The following is a 24,009-nucleotide window of genomic DNA, read 5'->3' as shown; positions in this document are numbered from 1 at the left end:
CAATGAAAATTTAAAAATAATATTTATTATAGCATAAAAATCAAATACTTAGGGATAAGTTTAAGGAAAGATGCTTAAGACTTAAACTATGAAGCGTTGCCAAAGAAATTTAAGAATGTCTAAATAATAAAGAGACATACCATGTTTATGGATTGGAAGACTCAATATTATTACAGTGTCAATTTTCCTAAATTCATCAATCCCAATAGAAAGCTTAGCAAATTTTTTTCTTTAACAAAATGATTTTAAAATTTATATGGAAAGGCAAAGCTTTTCAGCTAGAAAAGGCAAAAGTCCTAGAATAACCAAAGGCCTAGAATAACCAAAACAATATTGAAAAAAATAGAACAAATTTGGAATACTTATCCTACCTTAGAAGACCGACTCCGTAGCTGCAGTAATCAAGACAGTGTGGTATTGATGAAAGGATGGATAAAGAGAAAAAAGGAACAGAATAGAATCTATATATAGATCCACAGATATATGGTCCAGTGAATTTTGGTCCTAAAATGTCAAGAAAATTCAATTGGGAAAGCAAATCTCTTCAACAAATGGTATGGAAACAATTGGACATCCATTAGAAAAAAAAGAATCTTGGCTTCTACTTTTTATATATACAAATTGATTCAATATGGGTCAATGACCTAAGCATAAAAGCTAAAGCAATAGTATTACTAGAAAAAACATAGGAGAATATTTTTGCAACCTTGGGCTACATAGGGAAAGATTCCTTGGAGATGTCACAGAAACCATGGGCCATGAAATAAAACTTGATAAATTGAATTATATCAAAATTAAAAATCTGTGCTTATCAAAAGACAGTTAAGAAAACATATAGGTTAACATATATGCTAACCTATTGCTAACCCATAAGTTTGACAGAAGTGTTGGATCCACAATATATAAACGCTCCTATAGCTCAGTAATAAAAAAACACACAATCCAATTAAAAATGGGCAAAATTATTTGGATCCAAATTTCCCTGAAGAAGATACACAAATGGCCAGTAACACATGAAAAAGTGTTTGACATCATTAGGCATCAGGGAAATGCAAATGAAAATTATGGTGAGTTATTCACTAGAGTTCACCACCAGAAGTTATATCCACCAGAGGGGTTGAAGTGAATTGTGGGAGGGGATATGAAGGAACTGGAACTCTCATGCATTGCTGGTGGGAGTGTGAAACGGTATAACCACTTCGGAAAACGGGTACTTACTTAAAAAGCTAAAGGTACATTGACCCTGTGGCCCCACAGTACCACTCTCGGGTATTTTCCTTGGAGAAAATAAAATGTGTTTTTTCAAAAGTTCTTGCATAAGAATGTTCGTTGCAGCCTTATTCATAAAATTCTGAAACTGTGAAATAGCCCACCCGTCCATCAGTGAAGAGCGAATGGGTAAACACACAGAGGTTTAGTTACACAGTAGATACTGAGCTGCAGAAACGAACACATGCAAAATCATGGATGAATGTCAAAAATGTGATGAGTGAATGAAGATACAAAAATGTGCATATTATGTGGTCCATTTTTGAGAAATTCTAAAATAGGGAAAGCTAACGTATGGTAATAGAACTCATATTAGTAGTTGATTCTGGGGGTGGAAAATTGAGAAGAGGTGTGGGGAACTTTTTGGGTGAGAGAAATGTTCTGTCTTTATATATATTCATCACAACTGATTGAACAGAACACTTAAGACCTAAGCATTTCACTTTATGTAAATTATACCCCAATTTTTTAAAATGTGGGATAAAAAAAAATCATTTTTTACACTGAAATTGCAGTTAACAGATTTGAAGGTACTGTATTTTAAAACAATCCATTGATATAACCATTATATTATGATGGGAAAATGCTGTGATTGAACTATTGGAAACCTAATTTAAAATATTTAATGAGAGCTACATACTTTCATTCTGAAACCCAATCTGCCCATTCAGTGTGAACTTCAAGGAAGAGGTAGCTCCTGCCTGCCTCTTGGTGAATGTGCAGAGTGTCCACAGATAGGAGCTTCATCGGGATCTCTTAATTACCTGTTTCCGAATCTGGGGTTTAAGAAATGCTCTGCACCAGATTTCAAAAGCTGGACAGTCATCTTGGTTATCTCTTTGAGGAACCCTGTTTATCCCTCCCTCCCAGTCCATGACATCAAAGACTTGGTTTCATTGCAAAATTGTCTGGCACAATGGCGTCAGGCTGGCTCTCCTTGGGAAGAGTTTCGAAAACAGGGATGACTCAGACCTCCTCTGAGGAGCCTCTCAGCCACTTCTCTCCTCCACATGCCTCAGACCAGGGTGGCCAGGGAGACCTGGTTCCCATGGGAATGAGGACCAGCAGCCTTGCTGATATGGAAGTGGGGCGCTGCCAAGATCTGGGGCTAAGCCCTCCAGCTTGCCTGTGGGAAAAAAAAAAAAAACCCTCGCAGCCTAGGCTGGGGAAGGGAGGGCTTTTTTGCTTGCTTGTCTTTTTTCTTTTTTTTTTTTTTTCCTGGTTGTTGTTGCCGGTTATAGTTTTCATTGACTGGGTGGTCAAACTGTACTCCTTTCCTGAACTGACAGAGCATGACTGGTAAGGGTCAGCTTTGAGTCTGGTCTTCGCCTTTTTTCATGCTTTCATTTGAGTGTGAGGGGGACATGACTGACATCCCTATCCGGTTCTTCGGGGAGAGGCTATTTCTGTCTGTTCTGCATCCCTTGTTTTCCTGGCTAAAATCAATTCGGCTTTTCTAAAATAATATAAATATTAATCTGTATACATGTTTTTAAGACGAAGGACATGCGTTGAATTTATTTGTGGACACAGATGGAACGAAAGGTTGTTTCCCCGCTGGTTTCTCTACTCCCTAACATTGTTGCTTCCTGTGGTAACGTTTCCCATCTCACTAAATCATGCCACAGATGCAAAGTTTCAGTTTAATTTGGATTCTGGTATTATGCTTCCAGAGGTAAATGAAGACCCTGGCTTCGTAAATCTTTTTTGTTTTCCCACTTTTATTTTTAAATGTAGTTAGACCCAAAGTTTATGTCCATTTAGCTGACCTTTTCAATAGTGAGAGCTGTTTTATAAGGCAGCAGAAGTGAAAGTTATCAGCAAGGCTGGGTAATGTAAAGTATTTATGAATGAACGTGCAAAAATCAATCTGGGGGTGTAAAATGTGGGGCTGTAGTCAGGCAGGACTGCTTGTGACTTGAGCCTTCTTTGCAGTAAGGCATAATTCATGCTGCTGTTAGCCCTTAAAACAGGAAATAATATACCCATTTAACTTAATCACAATTTATATTACATGTGCATATTTCTAAACAAATGTTGTAGATGGAGAGTTTGGTAGCAATAATATTTATGAATTACACTTTTAGTTAGCAAAGGAAATGTGTGACCTCTTACATTTGGTTTGACATTTGAATTTGGTGTTCAGTATATTTGACAGGGGTGATGGATTCTCATTAGTTCAATGTATAAACAGGAAATGCTTCCTCGGTGAATGGTTATTAATGTGGGACATCCCTGAATTTGAATGTTTAGTTGCTTTTTCTGCTCCAGACTGTGAAACTTACTTAAGGTCTCTCTTTACAAAAAAAAAAAAAAAGTAAAAAACAAGGTTTTAATTTTGTGTCTTGCAAACCTGAACAGTCTACGAATGCCAAGCCCTGAGAAGCAGAAACTGTTGAGAAACTGGTGGCCTGGAGGAGCCCTGGTGGCAGACACCCCCCTCGTGGATTTTGCTCGCCTTAATTTCTCAATACGATAACCTATAGGAATTAGAACACGACGTGGGGGCAGATTTGAGTAAGCTCATACTTAACCTTGACCCATACCAGGATTACAGCAGTTTGTGCAAAACGGGAATCAGAACAAATTTGCAATGTGGCTTAAGGCAGCAATTTCATGGTGAGTTTTTAGCACTAGCTTGGTATTCTGCCGTGATACCCCGAAATGGAAGCCAGAGGGAAGGGTGCGGGAGTGCGAGGAGAGACATCTGACTTCTGATAGGAATGAGCAGAAACCAGGCCAGTGGGCCGGTGTCTGCCATGGGCTGGGGGCCTGTGCGCAGCCCCTTCTGAGGAATGCTTAGAATCTAATTAGGAGTCAGTGAGAAATCCGGAAAGTGAAGCTGGCAGGCCCTTAATCTGAATTTCAGGTCTTCAGAGGGAGAAAGTAGCGTTTTTATTGTTGGAGGTCAAAGTTTAAATTTAGTTTATATCAGATTACCAAAATATGCTTTTGGTAAGGTTAGATTCTCATGCTCGGAGAGTCGGACTGTAATGAAAGCAAACAGGGCCAGAGATAATCCCATTACAGATGAACTCTTCACTCGAAGCTCAGCCATTTGGGAACCATAATAACACAATCTCAGCAAGAAGATAAAGGCTGAGCGGGCAGAGCTGAGAAGGAACCTCGCTGACCACCCAGTTTAACATAGCCCCTTCCCCTCCTGGCCCGCCCTGCCCTGGCTTTAGCTTACAGCGCATCCCTGAATGACTCTGTTTTTCTTCTGCTTCCCCTACTAAAATGTAAGCCCCCCGAGGGCAGAGATTTCTGTCTGTTTTGTTCGCTGCTCTGTACTCACCATGTGGATCACAGCCTAGCTCCTAAGAAGCACTCCCTACAAAGTCGTTGAATGAGTGTGGAGAAGCCTTATTTCCTTCGAGCAGAAAGCAAAGACGTTTAAAGTCAAAGATTTTGAAACTAGGGTAGGGGGCCAGCCCCTTTGGATTTTAGGAGTAGCAGTGATTGCCCTGGAAGGAGGAAGGTGTCATCATTCCTGTGGGTTCTGGAAGGTAAGCTCCAAGTCCCAGACCTGTCCATGAGGGAAGGAGCCGTATCTGCCCTGGTGCCCAAAGTCTTGCACCTAGCTATGGCTGCTCCGTAGCTAGGTATCGAGCTCGACAGGATCAATGAGGAGTTGTGTTGGAAGAACCCTCACTTCTCTGTCTGGAACGTACTGTCTATCCTTCGCCTACCCTCTTAGGAGCACGAATCAGTATAGGCTGAGCCTGACCCAGTGAATACCTCCAGGGGCATGATTCTCCTGAGCATTCACAGGAGCTGCACCAAGCAGGTCCCTGTCGTCCTGGTTGGGGATGGACCATCTGACGGCTGACAGAAGGGACCGGCAGGACCTGTCTGTCCTCAGAGCCAGCTTTGCTATTCCTGGGTAATTTAGGAGCAGAAGCCTCACCAAGGCATTCCTGGGTTTGAAATAAATAAAGTGTCACCCTTTTTGACTAAGGATGTGCGTGTGGGAGAACCACCCTCCTTCCTTCTTCCTCCTTTACAAATCATGGGAAATAGACCAACCCCTATGCGTCTAATGAAAATAACTTGCAGACTGTCCTGTTTCTTCCTTCCCCCATAGAAAACAATCCACAAACTGTCCTCTTCTGTTCAAATACTCCCTTAAGAATATTAATATGGGTCACTATTTTCTTTTGGTCTCTCAAAACTTCACATTGTGGATTGGTCTCATAAGCCCCAGATCCCAACTCTTAGCTCCCAGACCCTGGTGGTATTATCGCTCTGCCAGACCCCAAGGCGGGACGGCAGAGACTTCTGCAGCAAAGACCAGCTCTGTGAACCAACAGTGATGTGTCATGCACTCACTGAGCACCCCTCTGGCCTGGCACGGCAGAGAGAAGTGCAATCCAGTCAGGTCTGGTCACTGCCCTCAGCAGCTTAGATCCCAGCTGGCAAGATGGCGGCTGTCTGGGTGCTTCTGGGTGGGTTGGCTCAGCCCGAGGTGGGGACTGTGGGAGCGACCTGGGGTGGGCTGGGCTGGGCGTGAACACAGCTCTGTGACCCCCAGAGGTGAGCTCACAGGCCTGTGCTCCCTGGGAGGGGGGCTCCCAGACTTTGGAGGGCCCGCCTTTGGCTCAGCACTGGGGCAGAGAGCAGTCTGGCTGGGAATCATTCCCCAGAGAACCGGTGCTGTGAAGGGAAACCGAAACCGGTCCTTTGCGGAGGCGGTGTGCGGACGGCTATGCAGACTCTCCTTTCCCAGTGCCACCTTCTGAGGCACGGGAGGTGCGGCAGGCGGGGCTCAGGAAGGGTCCCTGGGCAGCACAGCGTGCCAGGCCCTTTCTGGATCCCCGGCCTGTCGTGACCAGGCTCGTTCCCAGCCAGGGCCCTATTGTTGAGGCGCCTGCTGCCTTGCATGCCCCTAATCCTCTATTCATCCAAGTCCTTCCGTTCTCAGTTCTCAGAGCCAGGGAGCCTCCACTGTGAAGCCCCCGTCGAACACCCAGATCCTGCCTGCCTCTGAGTCCCCGTGGATTTTTAAATCGTTTTCTCAGGGTTTTGTGTATTCGGTCCCCCCGCCTTGTCTGTGAGCTCCCTGAGTGCGGGGGGTGCCACATCTCTGCCGCGCCGTGGTAGGAATTAGTACGCTCTGGAGAGTATTAGACGTGTGGGGGGTCGGCTACCACCTCCCCGTGACCAGTGAATTTTGTTTTTTGGAATGATTAAAACTTCCCTTCTTGAAATTTTTATAAAACTAATATATTTGTGGGGCGCCTGGGTGGCTCAGCAGGTTAAGCGTCTGCCTTTGGTTCAGGTCGTGATCCCGGGATCCTGGGATCGAGCCCCACATCGGGCTCCCCGCTCAGTGGGGGGCCTGCTTCTCCCTCTCCCACTCCCCCTGCTTGTGTTCCCTCTCTAGCTGTCTCTGTCTCTCAAATAAATAAATAAAATCTTTTAAAAAAGAAAACCTAACGTATTTGTCCTAAAAAGTCAAACAATATAGAGGTATATAAAGAAGAAGTTAATAGGTTGTGGGTCTTCCTTCCAGTTCTCATTCCCCTGAGGCTATCACTGTTGTAATAGGGGGTAATTCCATGTACATCTCTTTCCATACACAGACAAACTTAAATTAAAATATATACACATATATTGGGATTTTACTTTTTCCTCATTTATATATAAAACGAAATGTGGCTCATGCAAGACTCAGTACTCTAATTCTTCACATTGCTTTTCAGTTAAGCACCACATCATGGTATTGCATTAGCTAGTAAATTTGCTAGGGGAAAAAAAAAAAAGCCTCTTCTATCAGTAAGGGGCATAGGTAAATTCAACCTTCTGACATGCATGAATAGCTTTTAAAAAAGTATTAAGTAATATAAAAGAAAAAAAGAGGCAGACTCATTAACAAAACATGCATTGTTAAAGGAGGATTCATTATGTGAGTAATTAAAAATTAAAAAAAAAATCCACCATGGCTTTTTTTCTCCTGGTAAAGGTAAGCTGTTATTTATTCTTTTTTCTCCCTAATACCTGCATAATTTATACTCCGTGGTAAACACATAACATCAATTTATCGAATACTTCAACACATGGACATTTGTTTTGATTTTAATTTTTTGGCCCTAACAAACAACGCTGCAGTAAACATTCTTGTAGGTATGGCCTGTAGGACATACTCCTAAAAGTGAGGCTTGGGGCATTTTAAATGCTCAGAGATGCTGCTACTTAGCTTTGCTAAGGATGGGATCATTTCCTCACGCCCTGGTCGGGTGGAATATTCCTGCTTACCCACAGCCTCAGCAGCGCTGGCTGGGACTAGCTGGCTTTCATTTTGTCAATCTGATGGGTCACATTTGTTATTTTATTTTATTTTATTTTTTTTAAAGATTTTATTTATTTATTTGAGAGAGAGAGGGAGCACAAGAGGGGGGAGCGGGAGAGGGAGAAGCAGACTCCCTGCCGAGCAGGTAGCCTGATGCCGGACTCGATCCCGGGACTCCAGGATCATGACCTGAGCCGAAGGCAGTTGCTTAACCAACTGAGCCACCCAGGCGCCCCACGTTTGTTATTTTAATTTGTATTTTCCCAGCTACAGTGAAGTTGCCTGTCCTTTCATTGTTTTCTGGCCACTTCTTCATTTCTTCTTCTTTAAATTACGTTTTCATAAGCTTTGCCTCTTTCTCTGCCATGTTTTCTTTTTCTTTTTAATTTATAAGAGTCTTCTATTAAGACAGCATCTCAACCCTTTGCTGTATGGATTGCATCTATTTTAATTTTGTCTGTGACAAAACTGGCTACCTAAAATTCAAAACTTGGTGTTGCCGCATATCAAAACTTTCTCTCTTAGGGCTTTTTTTTTTTTTTCCAAGATTTTATTTATTTATTTGAGACAGAGAGAGTGAAAGAGAGCAGGAGCAGCGGGAGCAGCAGAGGGAGAGGGAGAAGCAGACTCCCCGCTGAGCAGGGAGCGCGACGCGGGACTTGATCCCAGGACCTGGGATCATGACCTGAGCTGAAGGAAGACGCTTAACCGACTGAGCCACCCAGGTGCCTCGAGGACTTCTGGTTTTTTAAAGCTACTTTAGAAGACCTCCCCACTTTATTTATTTTATTTATTTTTTTAAAGATTTTATTTATTTATTTGACAGAGAGACAGCGAGAGAGGGAATACAAGCAGGGGGAGTGGGAGAGGGAGAAGCAGGCTTCCCGCTGAGCAGGGAGCCCGATGCAGGGCTCGATCCCAGGACCCTGGGATCACGACCTGAGCCGAAGGCAGACACTTAATGACTGAGCCACCCAGGTGCCCCAAGACCTCCCCACTTTAAATTTACATATACATTCTCTTAATTTTTCTTCTCATATTTTTTTTATAGTTTTTTTTTTAAAAAATTTAGACCACGAGTCTGCCAGGAAGCCATGTTATGTATATGATGGACAGAGGCATTGAGCTTTATTTAATAGTCGGTGTTGGACTCTCCACAGGGGAAACAAACCAAAACAAAACATCCTTTCGGCACTGATTCCATGTGTCTCGTACATGGAGTTATTTTACGCTTTTGATAGAGTAGATTCCCAGGCCTTACTTTCAAAACCTGACCTTTGGGGTAGGAGACAGCATCCACTTGTGCCCACACCATGCAAGGAACCCACATGAGCTCTGGTGCCCCGCCCGGGGAAATCTCTCTGTGCTTGGCATTGAACTGTCATTGGAGGAAAGGGAGGGTTTGGATCACACACTCTCAAACTCAGGCCTATGCAAAGCTCTCAAAGCAGCAAATATCCCTTCTTTTGGCTTGAAAAAAAAAAAAAAACAAAAACCCCACCAAATTTTGAATTATGGCAACCCCAAGCGGTGCCCTAAATCACCAGGCTTCTTACCCGCCGGCGACAACAGAGCCCTGGTGTAAGAGGTCCTGCTCAGAGGCACCCTTGTCCTCGGGAGATTTGGGGGCGGTGTCTGGCTGGCTTTCTTTTCAGTATCTACTCCCGGCCTGAGATTTTCTTTAGGCCAAGTTTCAGCCTGGAGCAAATTTTTTATGGCTGTGAGCTAATCCCCTAGCAAACCCGGGTTTATATAGAAATGCTGACACAATGCTAGTTCTGGTGATTCAGCCGGGGCGGCTGGGCTCTTTATGGTTCCCTGATGCCAATTGGGGAGAATTCTCATTTAATAGAATCCGTTTCTTTGGGGACAGGGATCCCACTTTTTCTCCCTAGTGGGGTGGTGGGACGTCTTGCCCTGAGACCTGAGCAAGTGGGCTGCTACCCATGGGGAGGCCTGCCTGGGAAGCAGCTCGAGCTGCAGTAAGTTACAACCGAGGTGGGCTTTTCATCCTGGGATTGCAAGAGCCTTAGAAACAAATAAATATTTTCATCTCCTATTTTGTCTCTGGGCAGTGGGCCTAAAAAGCGTCTTGGTTCTTCCCAGTGCAGCTTGGGGGAGAAGCTGAGGATGACTTAATTCCCCTTTTCCCTTTCCCTTGCGGCACTTCTTTCTTTGTTTTGAGGATTTGGAACGGGGGTGCTGAGCAGCCACTGTTTGTGGGCATGAGCCAATGGAGCTGGACTCTGCGGTCTCCGGGGGCGTGAGGCAGCACGAATGGCAGACCCCTCCTGGACACCTCCGGCCTATGCCCAGTGTGGGCAGCCTCCAGATGGGGCTGATGGGCCATGGGGTGGATTTGGGACTGGCAGGAGGAGCCAGTTCTTGGGCTGGGCTTCATGTCCACTATCAGTAGATAAGAATCTTGGGTTTTCATAAGAGACTCTTAATCTCAGGAAACAAACTGAGGGTTGCTGGAGTGGAGGGCGGTGGGAAGGATGGGGTGGCTGGGTGATGGACCCTGGGGAGGGTATGTGCTATGGTGAGTGCTGTGAACTGTGTAAGACTGATGAATCATAGACCTGTACCCCTGAAACAAATAATACATTATATGTTAATAAATAAAAAAAAAAGAATCTTGCGTTTTAACTTTGAACCCTTGGAAGAGCTAGAAAACACTTTATTTCCATTTCTAGATTGTCTCCTTTACCTGAGGGCCGCACTTTAAAAAAAATTATGGCCAACTATTCATAACATAAAATTTAACCATTTTGAGATATACAATTCAGTGGCATTAAGTTAATTGACTCTGTTGTGTAACCATAACCACCATCCATCTCCAGAGCTCTGCTTTGGCCCCAACTGACACTTGGTTCCCGTTAAACACATAACACCCCACTGCTTGGGGGACAGGCTTTAGCCGCGACAGGGCGAGGGCGTTGGAACCCTGAGCTATGATGGGTCTGGGGTAGGTAGAGGTGGGAATTGAGCCTGCACATGCCACGTGGCCTGGGTCCTTTCTGTGCTCCTTCCCCACGGCCACCTGCCAAATTCAGTTGTCACTGCTACTCAGAGCCCTGTTAGGATCGCTCTCAGGGGCCCCAAGAAGCAGCCATCTCCATACAGAAGGGAGCTTTCTTCACCACGTCAAGCCTGTCCCGGGAATGCTTGTAGGACTAGACAGGCAGGCAAATTTCATTATCCCCCTTTTGTCAGGGAGGGTGCTGAGAACAACAAGGCAAGCAACCTCCCCAGTTACCAAGCGGCCAAGCTCGGTCTTGAACTGGGGACGCTTGCCCCCAGACCCTGTGCCCTAACCACTTCTGTGTATTTATGGACAGGCTCTGGGCTCTTGGAATGATCCCCAGACCAACAGGGTCATCCCAGGAGCATTGAGCTTTGCCCTTAACTCAGTAAGGCATCCAGAGCGGCCCCACCTAATTCGTAGCCTTTGAAGTCAGCCATGTCAGAAGCGGGGCAGCCTTGTCTTTTACCAGCTTTTATGGGGCCTGTCAGGGGGATGGAAGCACTTAGAGATGGCAGGCAGATAAAGGATGGGCCGGGCCTGCCTTGATAAGGTGGCTCAAGATGGGAGTTGGACACTGAAGCCGCCAGGGCTGTGGTTTCTGCATGGGAGTGTGATTTCTGCCCGAGCCGGAGAAGCTGTGAAGACAGGCTGGCGGCCACGGGATTTAGTGGTTTAGCTTTGTTGAAATCCTTGACTTCAAGGACTTCCCCTGGTGACCAAGTTTTGTTAGGCTAATTAAGAGCAAGCCCTGTGGTGTGACTAGCCAGCTGAGGAGGAGGGAGAGAAGGCGTGGGCGAGGGAGGCCTGGCTGCTTGGTGGGGAAGGAGCTGGTATCACTCCTGATGGGTGAGGACCCGTCCATGACCAGCAAGACAGATGGTTAAGAAGATCCTGGGGTGAGGGCCTGTTCCACCTTTCACAGCTCCTCTTCCAAGGACTCCCTTTCTCAAAGGCCCTGCCAGGCCAGGGAACCCACGTGGGGCTGGGAGCAGTGGGGGCCTCAAGCCTGGGGGTGCTTGGGCATCCTTGGATTCAGGGTCATCATCTTGCCCCCACAGATGAGCTTGGCTGGAGACTAGAACTCGGGACAGGTCTCTTGAGGGCTCATGGGCTTGGAATGAGGGGAGGAGGCTGAGCATGGGTGGGGTAGGTGGGGTGGGGGCGGGGAGGGCCCTCCTGGAGGAAGGACTTCTCAGGGCTTTCCGGGCACCATATCCATAATGCAGGTGCTCATGACAGCACCTGCCCAGTGCTGAGTACAGCACTGGTCCAGAATATAGGAGGGGTCTTGTTAACTAGTTTCATCCTTCCCCAAACCCCTGTGATGTGAAATGGGTAGTATTATCATCCCTGTTTCACAACTGAGGAAACCTAGCCTCAGAGAGTTTGAACAATTCATCCAGTGTCACACAGAGTGCATTTGAACCCCTGTCTGACTTCTGAGCCTCTTAAGTGCTGGTTATAGAACTGGAGGAAGTGTCTGTCTTGGCCATTTGCCCTCAGACAGATGGGAATCGGGTCCAGCTCACCTGTGGCCTGACTTCACTTCCCTCAGCTTAAGAGGCTGCCTGGGTGCACTCTGCGTCTGTCAGCCGGGCTTGTGACAGGCAAGGGTGGACTCAGAGATGCCCACTGGGCCCTCTGGGGGGACAGTTCTCCCCTAGTCTGGAGGGCTTGAGGGCCCCATTGCCTGCCACCCAGTGCCGGGAACAGAACAAGGCAGCGCCATGGGGAATCCATGCTCACACCCCAAGAAGCTGGCTAGCAAGCCAGGCACGTCCTACCATGGCTAATGGAGCAGGAGAAAAGGCAGAGCCAGCTGAGGGACAAGCGGTAAGGGAGGGAATCTGGGAGCTGGGAGCCCTTGCCCAGGGTGGAAAGCAGGAAGCTGGGTCTGGGAGGATGAGTAGGATTTGGAGGGTGGCCGCAAGTAGGGGAGAGCATTGCTGCTGGGCAGAAGGGCCCAGTGGTCTTTGGGAGTTAAAATCCTGACTCTGTTCTTTGTGGCCTTGAGCAACTTAACCTCTCTGTGCTTTCCCTCATCTCTGGGGATAATGCTAGTACCTGTGACATGTGGTTGTCTTGAAGACCAGATAAATTAATGCAGATAGAAAGCTAGGTCTGTCACTGATATGAGGAATTCTTAATCTCAGGAAACAAACTGAGGGTTGCTGGAGTGGGGGGTGGGGTGGGAGGGATGGGATGACTGGGTGATGGACACTGGGGAGGGTATGTGTTCTGGTAAGCACTGTGAATTGTGCAAGACTGTTGAATCTCAGATCTGTACCTCTGAAACAAATAATGCAATATATGTTAAGAAAGAAAAAAAGAAGAAGAAGAATGTAGCAGGAGGGGAAGAATGAAGGGGGGGAAATCAGAGGGGGAGAAGAACCATGAGAGACAATGGACTCTGAAAAACAAACTGAGGGTTCTAGAGGGGAGGGGGGTGGGAGGATGGGTTAGCCTGGTGATGGGTATTGAGGAGGGCACGTTCTGCATGGAGCACTGGGTGTTATGCACAAACAATGAATCATGGAACACTATATCTAAAACTAATGATGTAATGTATGGGGATTAACATAACAATAAAAAAATTAAAAAAAAAAAAAAAGAAAGCTAGGTCTGTCCTCAGTAGGCTCTGGGGTGACTCTTTGGGTTGTGGGCTGCTATTATCTCCCAGCTAAGAAACACTAGTAGCCACAACGTTGGGGCGAAGGTGAAGGAAGAGACACAGCTTCTTGGCCTGGGAGTGGGTAGGCCACCCTTGTCTTCCTGGCCTGGCTCCCTGGCCTTGTCCTCTCTTGTGTGGGTCTTCCCACGTGACATGTCAGATGCTGTCAGAGCACATTTCCTGGGATTGGTAGTGTTGCTTCAACCTGACTAGGAGTTGAAGCTTGTAGGCAGAACACTATCGCAAACAGTAGAGAGGCTTGCACACATTTTTTTAATTGGTCTTCATCTTCCCCATGAAAGGCACTGAGCCAGGCCCCGGGAGGACAAGCCTGCCAGTTTTTGCCCTCAAGGAGCTAATAGTCAAGTGAGAAGACATTCGTTCATCCATGCATTCACTCATCCACCATTTCCTAAGCACCTACTTTGTGCCGGGGGCCTTTCTAGACACCGAGAACCCAGTACGGAAAGAACAGGAGAATCAGCTCCTGCCCACATGCTAGACTGGTGGTTTGCATTTCCACAGTAACATCAAGATGCCTATGGTCTGGAGTGACTAGCCTGATTCTCAGTCCCTACTCTGTGCCAGGCCCTGGGGATCAAATACTAGATGGTGTGGCAGAGTGGTTAATAGCTGGGTCTCTGGGGTCAGACAGCTGGGGTCTGTCATTTCCTGGCTCTGAGAGGCTAGGTAAGGGACTTGACCTCTCTGTCTTTGTCTGTAAAATGGGGATAGTAACGAACCTTCCTCGAAAGATTATGGTAAGGGCAAAATGAGATGGTGTATGAAGAGCACTCAGTGTTTGGCACCCTGGCAGTACTCATGCAGTGCCCACCAATTAGGACCACTGTTCTTGTTCTCTCCCTGCCTGTAGGTGCTCACAGGACACCCTGGAAGGACATGCCTCTCCTTCTAGTTGATTATAGGATTTAACATCAAGTACCATTAGAAAAACCGGGTGCATAATTGTGGCTCAAAGTTAACTGATTTCCTTCCTTTATAAGTGACCTTGAACAATCAATCAGAAAAAAAAGCAGATAACCCAATGAAAGACAAAGACTCAAGCAAGCAGTCCGTGGGAAAAGGAGATACGTAAAGCAAATGGAAAGAAGCCCCATCTTACTTATATTTTTAAAAATGTCCATTAACAAAACCAGTTACAATTTTTGCCTCACAGGCTTGTGAAGGCTTACCCGTTTGCTGATGCCTTTTGTTGGACAGGCTGTAGGGAAGAGGCCCAGTCCCACATGGTGCGGGGAGAGTGGGAACTGGTGTAAGACCTGTGGACAAAAGTTTGGCAAATGTGTTAAAAACGCACCAGCCTTGCGACCTAGCAATCCCACATACAGGAATTTATCTTACTGGTATGTGTATAAATGAACGCAGTGATGTGCATTTGAGGACATTTGTTACATCCCTATTTATTATAGAGAAAAAACAACTATAAACATCCCCCAATAGAGGACTGGTTGAGGTACATCTGTGTAATGGAATCCTCTGCAGCTGTTAGAGAGAGCATGGTGGGTCTATACCGTATTTTGGAGATCTTCATATATCACCCCAGACACGTTAAGTAAGTACGGAACAAGGAAAGTGCCGATCAGTATGCACAGAGTACTCTCATTTGGATAAAATAAATACAAGTTGAATGCCAATATATATGCTTCTGTATATAGAAGTATACCCCAAGGAATGCATAAGAAACTTCTCACAGTGATTTGATTTTCTTTAGACAGAGGTCCTGGGAGCTTGAGAAGGGAGGGAGACTGACTGTTTATCCTACATTTTCGTTTTATCAAAATTTTTAATTATTTGCATGAATACTTTTATAATTTTAAAGAAAAAAGAACAATTGAAGCTACTCATTTGTAGTTAAAGCATTTATAGTTAAAAGATTTCCAAGATGTGTGTGTGTGTGTTTGGACTGTTAAAATATGTTTCCTCTGAAATCCTACAAACTCTCCAAGAAGTGGCTCTCCAGCATGGTCACCCATGTGAATAGTTCAAGTCTAAACCAGGGTCCTGTTTTGCTTTGATTGGAGGGAAGCAAAAGCTCAGGGGTGGGGTCAGAGTTACCGGTGGGCTGGAGACCCCTGTCCTGCCCACGTGCTTGGAAGAGTTGGTAGTCTGGTCTTGTCTTCTTGTCTCCCTTGTAGAAACAGAATACAAAAGCCCACAGGGCAAGGCTTGGGGTTCTCAGTGCCCCTTAGAATGAACCTCACCCCTGTGCTGGTTAGCAGATGTTCTCCAGGAGAGACAGTTCCCAGGCAGGTGGTCCTGAGTGGGTATGACTCACACGAGTCCTCCAGGGGGTTAGTAAATCTGTGTATTTCCTGTGAAGGCCATCAGGACAGCCTTTGTGTTTATGGAGTTTGGGGTGCAATCTATGCTCTGTCTGTTCCTGGATCCTTGGTAGCTAGAAGGGGCTCCTGCCAGGAAGGAGTCAGAGAGGTGGGAGCCTTTGGGAGAAGCAGCAGGCACAGCTGACCTGTGGTCTCTATAATGACCCCCAAGGAGTCAGAACACCCCTATCTTCTTCTTCTTCCTCTTTCTCTCATCCTCCTCCCCCCTTTTTCCATTTAGAGAATTTTATTCATTTTTGTTTTAAATTTTATTTTAAAATAAAAGTTAAATTTGCCTGTAGTTTAGGGTGTCAGATAGTTCTAGGAGGCTTGTTGCAAACACAAACACAAACACAAACACAAACACAAACACAAACACACACAGAGAGAGAGAGAGAGAGAGAGAGAGAGAGACATAACACACAACATCCATCCATCCTGAACTTTTCCTTGCCCTGCATTTTCTACTTTCCAGAGGCAGCTACTACTACTACTATTACTACCACTTTTAGTAATTTAGCTGATTGTTCTGTTACTTAACCTCTGTATCTGTAAATAATGTCCTTATATTTATGTTACTTGGGTTTTTCATTTTTGACATTGTCCTTTGGGTTCTTGTTGTGGAAGATGAGGATTCAACTCTTTTTCGTCACCACCCACATGTCTCATCTCCCATCTTTCCAAAGTAGAGCATAATTTTATTAGATCGGTATTCAGTGATTAAATTATTTTGACCCTGAAAATATAATTCCTGGCTGAGCTGTGATGACTTGTACTTTTCCTCTCTGATCAACATTTCCTCTCTGAAGTTAATTATGTTATTTTTTTCTCTGCTCACTGTTTTACTTTATGTCACTAATTCAACACCAAATTAACCTACAGTTGAATAAAATTAGTCCCTAACTTGTTTTCACAATCTTTATTCTATTAATTTCATCTTCTTGAGAACAACTCTCATGGAACCTTCTGAACTGGGTTGGGTGCTTTCTAGATCTGCTCTACAGCATTTGTTTGGGGTTTCTTCACTCAGATCTTGGTGATCCCCTTGGTGGTCTTTTCTGCTGGATCTTCTATTTCCTGGATCCTGGATCCTCCTCTCTCTTGGGTTACTTCCCCATTTTGGTGGAGCACATTTTTTCCCCCATTAAGTTACAAAGAAGTGAGCAGTTATTTTTGTGTGACCTTAAATGCCTGAAAATGCCTTTATTCTATCCTCATGTTTGGTTGATGGTTTAGCTAGGTATAGAAGTCTAGGTTGGAAATAATTTTCTCTCAGAACTTTTATGGTCTTGCGCCACTGTCTGCAAGCTTCCACTGTTGCTGAGACCATTTTTTGAAATCAGTCACCCTCTCTCTCTCTCTCCCTCCCTCCCTCCTTCCCCAACTATAGGGGATATATTTGTACTCATTATGTAGGTCACTGAGTGAATTTTCTCTCTTTGAAACTCCTTCAATTCTGGTGATTACTTGTGAAAGGTGTTTCCTTATTTCCTTTGTCATTTTCCCCCCTTTTTATGTTCTCTCTTCCCACCCCCTTCTTAGAACTGCTGTTGTTTAGATATGGGACCCCCTCAACTGTTTCCTTAGTATTCTTATTTTTCCATCTTTTTGTCTTCTCTGTCATTTCTTTACCTTGTCTTTGAAGTTTTTATGCTTTTTGTTTCTGCCATTTTTTAAAATTTCCAAAGGCTCTTTTGTTGTTGTTGTTTTCTGAACATTCCATTTTCAGAAAGCATCTTGTTCTTGCTTCACAGATGTAATATCTTCTCAGAATATTATAGTTACATGCAGGTTTTCTCCTCCTTCCATATGTGTTTTGGTGTCTATTTCATATTAGATAATTTCTACACATTCCTGGTGATTCTTCATAGTCTGCTTACATTTACGAATAGAGGTGACTAAAATGCTGATTTGAAAGCTCTAGATGCTTAGGTGGGGCTGTATAAACTATGAACTTCATGTTGCATAAATTTAGCCGTGCTATTTTCATAAGGAATTCTCAGTGTTGGTATCTTTTGGACTTTTCTCCTGGACTAATCTGATTGCTTAGAGAAATTGTCTTCAGTCTCCTGCCTGGAAGATATATGTCTAGCTGCCAGCATTCTGGGATCTTGGGAGGAGAAGAAGGCTAACTGTCTCCTCATTGAGTGTATGTATCACTAGTCTGCTCAGGCTGTCATATGGAAACACCACAGACTGGGTGGTTTAAGCAGCAGAAATTAATTTGCTCACAGTTGTGGAAGCTGGAAGTCCAAGATCAAGGTACCAGCAGGGTTGATTTATGCTGAGGCCTCTCTTTTTGGCTTTCAGAAGACCACCTTCTTCCTATGTCCTCACATGGTCTTCCTTACATGTATATGGAGAAAGCGAATGCTCTGGTGTTTTCTCTTCCTCTCTTTTGGACACCAGTCCTATTGGATTAGGGCCCCCACCTAAGGCCCTGTCTCCAAATACGGTCACATTGGGGGCTGGGGCTTCAGTGTGTGAATTTGAAGGGGACACAATTCACTTCACAGCACTTTGTAGAATTTCATTTAATATTTCTGTTTTCATTCTGATACTGTCACCTTCAGCTATGCTTGGTGATCTCCAGACTGTTTCATCCTTTCCTGAAGGATTCTTTTCTTTTAAGTCTTCTGCCAGAGTGGTGATGAGGCTGTCACCTGGCTACCTAGAACGAAGATGGACGTCTGAAGGCTTGGGCATTTCTTAAACAGATTATAAACCAATCATCCTTTTATTTTTTTTTTTTTTTTTTTTTTTTTTTATAAATGTTTTTTTTTTTTATTTATTTATTCATGAGAGTCAGAGAGAGAGAGAGAGAGAGGCAGAGGCAGAGGGAGAAGCAGGCTCCCCGCCTAGCAGGGAGCCCGATGCGGGACTCGATCCCGGGACCCCGGGATCATGACCTGAGCCGAAGGCAGACGCTTAACCATCTGAGCCACCCAGGCGCCCACCAATCATCCTTTTAAAAAATGTACACTCACCCCCATTTCCAGAGGTAATGTTGCTGCCAATTCCTGAGTGCTTGACTTTTGGTTTTCATTACTGTTGACTTACAACTATGTTTTTTAGATCTGCTGAATTGGTTACCACTTATCCAGCTTCCAAAATGTTCTCTCCTGTTTTCTTTGTTCTGTTTTCTTTATTATACCATAAAAGTACCTTTTTGTTGTCAATTAGTGGCATTTCTGGAGAGAGTAGAGGTAAGTATATGTTTGTTTAATTCTTTATCTTTAACCGGACGCCATATGTCTCTTTCCCTTGAAAGCCAGTGGAAGCCCATCTGATGAGTTAGCTTACATTGCCATTCCATCTCTCCCTCAAATCTAGTGTTTCCACAAAACGTCTCCATGGTATATACAAATGTGTTCGATTTTGATGCATTGATTGATTTTTGAGGACTGATAGTCTGACATCACTTGACCAGAACATAGGGAATGCCTTCTGGGCTCATCACAAATACACAAATCTTTTTAATAAACTCAGAAAACGATTTGTGTTTTGAGTTGAACAAAGCCTCCACATTTTCCTGAGCACCATTTCCTTACATTTTAAAACTTGATCTATTTTCAGGGGAATCTAATCCATATGTGGTTGGTTTTTTTGTTTTGTTTTGTTTTCTGGTTTTGTTTTGTTTGCTTTTAATACATCATAATATTTCTTCATAAAGCACTAGTTAAGTCAACATTCTTTATTAACTTTTTTCTTAAGTGAGCCTTTTTCATTAGTTTCTTTTAGAACCACTTTTTTCCCCCCAAAATTTCCCAGCCACAGCTAAACTCCCAAAGATCTGAGTTTCATTTGAAATTTTGACTTTTGTTGTGTTCTAATTAGGGCAAACCAGTGCTTTCTATAATCTTGTGGGCTTTATCGATGTTACCCAGGTGAGCAAATCTGCACCCAGAATCCACTCCACAAAGTGTCTTATTCCCCGGTGCCTTGGGCCAGAAAGCAAGCACATGTGTGCAGCATGCCTCCTGTTCTGGTCATCTCCTATGCCTTTGCGTAGATAAGAGGAGAAGATATGCCCCTGCCTTGGAGAGCTCACATCTAGTTAGAAAGTCTAGGAAAGAAGGAGAGGTTCTATCATTTCTTCACTACTTACTATGGGCCAGGTAATGGAGTGGGCACTTAGCCATTATTGTCCAATTTAAACCTAATTACTGCCCATAATAAGCCTTCTGGATAGATACGATTGTACCCCATTTACAGAATAAGGGTACCGAGACTCAAAGGGTTACTTAACTTGCCCAAGATTGCACACTAGTACATGGATGAGAGGCTGGTTTCCAATGCAGGCAGGATTCCACCCCATGAAAAGCAGGGAAATGATTAGGTACGTGGCATGGAGTGAGTATTCAATAGTGATGTGGAATTGATGTCACGGAGCCAGCGGTACATCGTGTGAGATTGGCTGCCACCATGAGGGAGGTTGCGCTCGAGGTGACAGCTATCCCATATCTGGCTCTGTCTGCACTGCAGCCGTGTGTCCATCCACGTCATTGACATCAGTTCCCGGGATCCCGCTAGAGCCTACCGGCTGCCCTCACCACCTTCCTTCCTGCTCTCTTAACTGGCCATTTGCCACACAGCAGCCAGAATGATCTTTTCTTAAATTCAGGGTACAATTTACCTATGGTGAAATGCACATAACTCAAGTGTGTAAACTGGTGAAATTTTGACAAATGTATACTCTTGCGTAAAGTGGAGTCACCGCAGTCAAAACAGAGTATTTTCATCACCCCAGAAAGTTCCCTTATGTCCCCTTGGGGTCATTCCTACCTCTGATAGGCAACTAGTCTTATTACTACAACCATAGATTAGTGTTGCATGTTCTTGAGTTTCCTATAAAAGAAATCACACAGTGTATACTCATTTGTGTCTGGTTTCTTTCACTCAGCGTAATGTTTTACGATTTACCCGAGCTGCTGTACGTGTTAGCAGTTCACTTTTTAAATTGTTGAATAGCATTTCCATTGTATAAAAATACCATCGTTTATTTATTAATTTTTTTTGTTGGAGGAGCTGTTGGGTTATTAAAGTTCGGGGCTATCATAAATGAGGCTATTACAAACACTCTTGTACGAGAGATTTTGTGGATATACATTTTTATTCTTTTGTGTGAGGAAGAATAGAGCTACTGGTTATAAATAAATCTCTCTTTAACAGTTTAAGAAAAGGTCAAAAAATTTTCAAGCTGTTTGCCATTTTATACTGCCACCAGCAACATATGTGGGGTCTGTTTCTATCCCTCCTAGACACTAGAATAGGTAAAAATGAAAAAGACTGACAATGCCCAGCATTGGAGAGGCAAAGAAGCTAGAATAATTAGATATTGGTGTGGGGAATATAAAGCTTGACCCTATTATCTATTTCAAATGAATATTTGGAAATATGGGATGATGTAGGAGTCAAGGTTCATTTTCCCTCCTATTATTATCCAGTTGTTCTAGCATTATTATTATTATTATTATTATTATTATTAATATCCTTATCATCATCATCATCATCATCTGGTACTGCTTTGAAAAAAGACTTTCCTTTCTCATTTGAACTGCCTTGGGTCTTATGTCAAAAATCATATATGTGAGAGTTTTTCTGGGTTATCCATTCTATTCCATTGATATATTTGATGATCTTTATGCTTTTGATATGCTACCTTAATTTAAAAATTGTTTTTATTGAGGTCTAACTGACATAACATTATCTTAGTATCAGGTATACAACATAATGATCTGACATTTGTATATATTCTAAAATGATCATAACAAATCCAGTTATATTAATTTATCACCATACATAATTACAGTTTTTTCTCATGATGGGAAACTTCAAGATCTGCTCTCCTAGCTACTTTTGAATATGCAGTACAATATTCTGAACTATAGTTACCATGCTGTACATGATATCCCCAGGACTTAATAATTTTATAACTGGAAATTTCTACCTTCTGGCTACCTTGAACCATTTCACCCTCCCCACTCCCCATCCTCAGGCAACCACCATTCTGTTCTCTATATCCATGAGCTCAGATTTTTCTTTGTTTTTTAGATTCTACATATAAGTGAGATCATAGGGTATTTGTCTTTCTTTGTCTAACTTATTTTTTATTTAAGCCTTCTTTAATTTTCTCTCCAATCTCGTGGTCTTCAGTATAGAGGTCTTCCATAGCTTTTTGAAAAATGTATTATTGGTCTTACATATCTTTTATTAAATTTAGTTCTAAGTATTTTGTGTTTTATGATGCAACTGTAAATGATGTGGTTTTTTTTAAAGTATTTTTTATTGTTATGTTAATCACCATACATTACATCATTAGTTTTTGATGTAGTGTTCCATGATTTATTGTTTGTGCATAACACCCAGTGCTCCATGCAGAACATGCCCTCTTTAATACCCATCACCAGGCTTACCCATCCTCCCACCCCCCTCCCATCTAGAACCCTCAGTTTGTTTTTCAGCGTCCATCGTCTCTCATGGTTCGTCTCCCCCTCCGATTTCCCCCCCTTCATTCTTCCTCTCCTGCTATCTTCTTCTTTTTTTTTTCTTAACATATATTGCATTATTTGTTTCAGAGGTACAGATCTGTGATTCAACAGTCTTGCACAATTCACAGCGCTCACCGTAGCAATACCCTCCCCAGTGTCTATCACCCAGCCACCCCATCCCTCCCACCCCACCCCCCACTCCAGCAACCCTCAGTTTGTTTCCTGAGATTAAGAATTCCTCATATCAGTGAGGTCATATGATACATGTCTTTCTCTGATTGACTTATTTCGCTCAGCATAACAACCTCCAGTTCCCTCCACGTCGTTGCAAATGGCAAGATCTCATTCCTTTTGATGGCTGCATAATATTCCATTGTATATATATACCACATCTTCTTTATCCATTCATCTGTCGATGGACATCTTGGCTCTTTCCACAGTTTGGCTATTGTGGACGTTGCTGCTAGAAAAATTGGGGTGCACATACCCCTTTGGATCCCTACATTTGTATCTTTGGGGTAAATACCCAGTAGTGCAATTGCTGGATCATATGGTAGCTCTATTTTCAACTTTTTGAGGAACCTCCATGCTGTTTACCAGAGTGGCTGCACCAGCTTCCATTCCCAACAGTGTAGGAGGGTTCCCCTTTCTCCACATCCCCGCCAACATCTGTCATTTCCTGACTTGTTAATTTTAGCCATTCTGACTGGTGTGAGGTGGTATCTCATTGAGGTTTTGATTTGGATTTCCCTGATGCCGAGCAATGTTGAGCACTTTTTCATGTGTCTGTTGGCCATTTGGATGTCTTCTTTGGAGAAATGTCTGTTCATGTCTTCTGCCCATTTCTTGATTGGATTCTTTGTTCTTTGTGTGTTGAGTTTGATAAGTTCTTTATAGATTTTGGATACTAGCCTTTTATCTGATATGTCATTTACAAATATCTTCTCCCATTCTGTCGGTTGTCTTTTGGTTTTGTTGACTGTTTCTTTTGCTGTGCAAAAGCTTTTTATCTTGATGAAGTCCCAATAGTTCATTTTTGCCCTTGCTTCCCTTGCCTTTGGTGATGTTTCTCAGGAGTTGCTGCGGTTGAGGTCGAAGAGGTTGCTGCCTGTGTTCTCCTTTAGGATTTTGATGGACTCCTGTCTCATATTTAGGTCTTTCAACCATTTTGAGTCTATTTTTCTGTGTGGTGTGAGGAAATGGTCGAGTTTCATTCTGCATGTGGCTGTCCAATTTTCCCAACACCATTTGTTGAAGAGACTCTCTTTTTGCCATTGGACATTCTCTCCTGCTTTGTCAAAGATTAGTTGACCATAGAGTTGAGGGTCCATTTCTGGGCTCTCTATTCTGTTCCATTGATCTATGTGCCTGTTTTTGTGCCAGTACCATACTGTCTTGATGATGACAGCTTTGTAATAGAGCTGGAAGTCCGGAATTGTGATGCCGCCAGCTTTGCTTTTCTTTCTCAACATTCCTCTGGCTATGCGGGGTCTTTTCTGGTTCCATACAAATTTTAGGATTATTTGTTCCATTTCTTTGAAAAAAGTGGATAGTATTTTGATGGGGATTGCACTGAATGTGTAGATTGCTCTAGGTAGCATTGACATCTTCACAATATTTGTTCTTCCAATCCATGAGCATGGAACGTTTTTCCATTTCTTTGTGTCTTCCTCAATTTCTTTCATGAGTATTTTATAGTTTTCTGAGTACAGATCCTTTGCCTCTTTGGTTAGATTTATTCCTAGGTATCTTATGGTTTTGGGTGCAGTTGTAAATGGGATTGACTCCTTAATTTCTCTTTCTTCTGTCTTGTTGTTGGTGTATAGGAATGCCACTGACTTCTGTGCATTGATTTTATATCCTGCCACTTTACTGAATTCCTGTATGAGTTCTAGCAGTTTTGGGGTGGAGTCTTT

This window comes from Halichoerus grypus, chromosome 2 (genome assembly GCF_964656455.1).
Source record: "Halichoerus grypus chromosome 2, mHalGry1.hap1.1, whole genome shotgun sequence".
NCBI lineage: Eukaryota > Metazoa > Chordata > Mammalia > Carnivora > Phocidae > Halichoerus > Halichoerus grypus.
This window is presented reverse-complemented; position numbering follows the sequence as displayed.